Genomic DNA, 5,598 nt, shown 5'->3' with positions numbered 1-5,598 from the left:
CATCATACATATCTGGAGTACGCTTCACAAAATTAACAGCTTCTCTTGATTCACTGTATCGAAGCAGCAATCCCCAATCAATGATGCCAACCCGTGGACTATGATTCTTGGTAAAATCTAGCATGACATTGAAAGGGTGTAGATCACAATGTATAATGCCTTCTTGGTGTACAGCTGCTAATGCATCAACCAATGCGTGTATGATGTCTGGGGTGGCTTCCACAAATGCCTTTAATCTCGTAAGCTGTACATCACTTAGTATTGGATCTGGTTCTCTCCTCGTGACTCCATTGCCTTTCAAGCATAACACTTGCTTTCTGAAAGTCCCTTTCTCAAAGGGTAGCTGCATCATCATGTCTCCAATACTCCCTCCATTGAAGTATGGAAAAATGTTGATCCAAGGCAAGCTTCTAGTAAATCCTATGCATCTGACAATACCTGGGTGTAAGATTTGCATTCCATATTCTTTGTCAAATGACTTTAAGGTGTGAGATATGTTCCCTTTGTAGCGCTTCGTCGCATAAGTAATACTTCGAGGAAAGAAAGAGATGCCATTAAAAGTGACTTTAAAGCATACTCCAAATGAGCCAGCACCAAGATTCTCACCCTCCTCTATAGCCTCATGGGGGATACCTAACACAATTGAACAATCACCATTCCTAAATGAATGTGCTTTGTGAGAAGCATCCCCGCGACTACCGTCAATAGCTAACCATGCCTCAGAAGTTGGATCACATGAATGTTTTGATTGCTCATATCGCACTCTCTTCGAAATAGTGAAATGTGAATCTATGTCTTTTGCCCTCTTGCTTCTACCCTTCTCCTCTTTCCACTTCAAATCCCAAAAACCTAATTTTTCCATGTCAATATTAGGAGGCACGTCATCTCGCAAGTCTCCTGCACATTTCTTCATTATTTCCTATGATGCTATTGATCATGTGGCGTACTCCACCTTCATTCATTTCACTCTTGGGCAACGTCTCTCCCATTGTGTTGGCTATGACCTCATTGTAGAAACACTCTATTTGTATTGCATTGCTAGTTATGTCTGTTATTTGCTCCTTGCTCATCTTACTTATCCCTATACAAAGATGCCGCCTAATGACTTTGAGCCAATTTTTCCTTTGCTCTGCTTGCATCTTTTCACAAAAGGATTTCTGGCAAAACATGCATGAAAAAACCAAGTATTGAGAGAGAATCTAAAATATATTCATATTTTAAATAATCAATGAACACAAAGTTAATTACAATAAAGAACACAACGAACTCCATTCTTATGAAATTTGCATCATGCTTACATGGGCCTACCATTTGAGTGTGTGGAGAAGTGTGTGTTAGACATAGATAATCAACATTGGAAGAGTATTTCAAATAATATCCAATGGTTGATGACCCACAATTGATTAAAGATAAGATTCAACTTAGAATCCTTATACATAAGCAGCTTTCAAAGACCCCATGGATAGGCATGAATCAAAGACACAAATATCATTGGCTCTAGCATTGTTACCTTAGATGTATGAGCATGAATCTCAGATGTATATTTATTGGAAAGTTTACAACCTCTACACACTAGCATTTATGCAATGGTCCCCTATATTCTACACAAAATATTTCCAAAGAGGACAACAACATCAAAAGTCGAATAAACGACCAAGTGTTGAAGCCGAAACTATCATACAACACTGATAACCTACAACGACACTGAAAGCCAAATAAATGACCATGTGTCGAAGTTTAAACATTTGTTTTATGAAATAAGCTACAACAACACTGAAAGCCGAATAAACGACCTAGTGTTGAAGCCTACTTATTTTATAAATTATATATCTAAGAAACAACACCAAAAGTCGAATAAACGACAAAGTGTTGAATTCTATTACTCTTCTAAGGTTGAGAGATGACACATACAGTCGAATGATATGACCAAGTGTCGAGCTAGTTTCAAAACAATGAGAAGGAGTCCTTGTAACGACATCAAAGGTTGAATATTACAACCAAATGTCGAAATGCAGACTTACTTACTTAACCGCATATATAATCGAGTAATACGATCCAATGCGGAAAGATAAGCACCATGCAAATGCATGGCCCAAGTAATTGACTCAAATATTACATTACAAATCAGATGATCGACGTATTATGTCGAAAGGCTATATACGACACTACGTTGATATCTAATAGTCATGTAATATCAAGAATAAAGAAGTTATGACATTGACATACCATATGAAAAGATGACACTACATCGAACATACGTGAAGAAGAAACACCCCCCCCAAAAAAAGCTTATCAACTTATCGAAAATTTGCCAACAGATGGGTTATTGAGCAGAGAAAGAAAAGCTATCATACCTTTATTTCAATTATAGTTTTGATTTTGGATTGCTAACCAGGCACAAAGGGAACAGAGAGTCTCCTTGGTGACCTGCACAAATCCAAGGGACAATTAATAGAAATCCTCTTAGTAGAAGGCAAGCTATAAACTCTAGTTGAAAACTCCAGTTGAGTCGTTCCCAAAACTGCCTTTTCAAGACACAATGCCTTATGAACAAACTTATTAGAGAGCTTATGTAAGGTAAAGGGGAAGGAGAAAGCGTAAGGGAGGGAAGAAAGAAGGGCAGAGGGGGGGGGATAAAGAGACGAAAGAAGGCAGCATAGGGCTTGCCCTTCTCTTTGTTGAGCCTAGTCTACAGATTTCCGAGGATGGGTGGTTCAATGCTTGCAACTCTCAAGAGTGCCATTCTGTCCCGAGTCAGAGGCAAAAATTTGAACACCAAAAGGCCAGGCCACGCATGGAACTCACTCAACAATGATCTCATCAATAGCCTAGAGCAATGTGGAGCCTGCATGAACCCTACATCAAAAGAGGAGGCTGAATAGCAAAACACAACAAACAGTAAATCCTCTCCTAGCTGAATTGTGATTCATCTTGGTTCTCCTGCTACTCGGTGTTGACACAATTTGGTCGCTCTTGCATGCAAACCCAACCTATGATTACTATTTACTCGCTCCTAGCCTGACGATATCCTAGAAATCCCCTTGCTTCATATGTAGGGTAGCAGGCCTTTTGCAACTTTCATCTTGAAGCCCTTCCACTAATTGGCTGCCGATGGGAGCTACTCATGTGTTTTGGACTAATGAAACATCTTGAACATAGCAATGTTCTAGATTCACTTTCAATTATTTTTGTGAAAGAGTACTGATGCCAACTATGTACTTACCTGTCAGTTTAATTGAGCTTTTCGGGAAGTCTTTTAAAAAATAGTATAGGGTGCCTTTCAAGAACTACCTTGAACGAATATTTACATAGAACTGTTTACTTTCTTGACTGTCAAAGGTGGAGGTGTACAGCTGATGTTACAAGGTGTCTCCATTTGTTATTCAAGGAACTGGAGCAGGTAATGACACAACCACTGCTGGCGACCTTGCTGATATATTGATTTGCAGGACCTGTTCTAGAAGTTATTTCGTCTGCAGTAAAAGGATTAGCAAGATGCTGCGTTGGTTGACTGAATCTGTGATTTGGATGGAATTTTAGATCTGTGCTGATCAACCAAAACTTGAAGAAGATGAGGGAGGAGAAGACGATGCCAATGTACAAGCATCAGGACTAGCTTTATCGACAGAAGCAAAGACTTAGCGCAGGCCATACGAAGTCCTTCCCAGCGTGTATATTGAGGGCAACAGCTGTCAAGAAGGTTCTAGGCATATTGAGGGCACCATACATCGACAAGGTTCCACCCAAGAACCTGGGACAAGTGAGCTTCTGCATGGTGCAGCACGCAGGTGACAATCTCGAAGGTTTCGACGGGTAGATACTGCTCGTGCAAGCCATCCAACTTGGATCAACCCAGATCGCAAACGGCAAGGGAGAGGCGGGTGATCTTGTACCCTAGTAGCTCCAATCGAATTGGTCCCAAGGCCAGCAAAAGGTGTCGCAAAAGGTGTACAGTCAAGGAGATGGTGCTGTTGAGGCAAGTCGAGTCATTAGGAAAATTACTTTGAATGCAATGCTTTATACATTCATTGGTACCAAAGCACAAGTTACTGGCCAGGTTTCAAATAGTTCCAGAATGGCAGGAATATGGAGAGAGCATGTAGCCAGCTGATGAGCAGCACCACCAATCTCCTCACTTTAAAAAAAGATAAAAAGCAAATTCTCTTTAGGCAATGATAGCTGTACTAAAGGTCTACATGGACACTCATTCTGTTATTGTATGTTGCTTCCACCTCCCCATGCCTAAAGTCTCATACACCACACACCCTTACACTCCTCCTCACACGGTTACTTTTCCTTATTTGTCTCTTGCCCTCTTTTCCTTCCTGACTCTCCCTCTTCCTTGTCCTCCTTAAAAGCTATCCTAGCCCCCTCGTTAGACAAAATCTATTATTCTCTATCCAGTGATTGCTCGCACGTTGCATTGAGAATGTGGTATGGCAAACATCATGATCCCAACAAGGTGACAAACATCACCAAGAGCTCATAAATGCATTCAACATCAAAATAGGCTCACACAATATACTTTACTTCGTGATGACACCCAAGCCAACCTAAGAAAGGATGGGGTGCCAAAGGAACCTCTTCTGGAAAAGTATAAAATTTAGACGAAAATTGAAGCTTTTGTACAAGTTATGCAAGCGCACTGCATACCAGAGAGCTATGTGTTTTGCCAGAACTTGTTGTATAAGGTATACTGCACCTCTGTATAAGCCGAATTTGTACCTGCTTCGATCAATCAGTGCTACGGCACAACATTAAGCACAATTGATTGCATTTCTTTGCCATTACAAAAATCCATATACCTTTGGAACATGGAGGATCCCGTCGTGTCGCTCATGCCCTGCAACCCGAAACAGCTGTAAAGAACACATTTTTGCGATCACCTGTCCAGCTTAAACATGCCCAAATAATTGGCAATGTCTGTGTTCAGATGGACGAAATCCAGATGTATCGGGGTAAAGAAATCTTCCTATTGTTCACTTGCTGCCTAATAATCTCCCTTTATCAGTAATCCTGACAGATAATTAACTCCAACTAATAGTCGAGGCAAGATAACATGATGACGTCAATCCACCTCCTATCCCAACAAATTAAGGTGTCAATTCAGCAAGGACGATTATGATCGTGCCCGTCATATTTCCATGAAGCTGGGCATCGCAAGCCCACAAAAGAGTCTCTCGTAAGCTCGGTTGCTGCTCTTTATGTTTCGCAAAAAGCAACGCTCTAAAATAAGATGCAACAGACTGCGTGACAGAACAAGTCGCCCAAATAAGCTGTTGCGAGGCCGTGCAAGACTATCGTGTGGAATGTCGAGGAAAATTCCAGCAATTTAATGAGCGTGCAATCTTCTGCAGCGGTCAAAATCTAAATTTGAGTGCCTAGTCAGTACTGAACCTCCTCCTCCTCCTGCTCCTCCTCATCATCATGGTGCAGCTCATGGTGGCGGATGAAGGGAGCAGCACTGATGAGGGCGAAGCAATCCAAAACATCAGAGAAGTCGTTCGCAAGACGTAATCTAGGAAGTGCTACAGGAGGAAGAGGTGGAGTCGACAAGAAATATTTCTACAACTATACTCTGATGGTCTTTCCTGCTGT

The sequence above is a fragment of the Dipteris shenzhenensis genome, chromosome 26 (assembly GCF_047967505.1).
Source record: "Dipteris shenzhenensis isolate YYH24624 ecotype China chromosome 26, Dip_SZ_1.0, whole genome shotgun sequence".
NCBI classification, from domain to species: domain Eukaryota; kingdom Viridiplantae; phylum Streptophyta; class Polypodiopsida; order Gleicheniales; family Dipteridaceae; genus Dipteris; species Dipteris shenzhenensis.
This window is presented reverse-complemented; position numbering follows the sequence as displayed.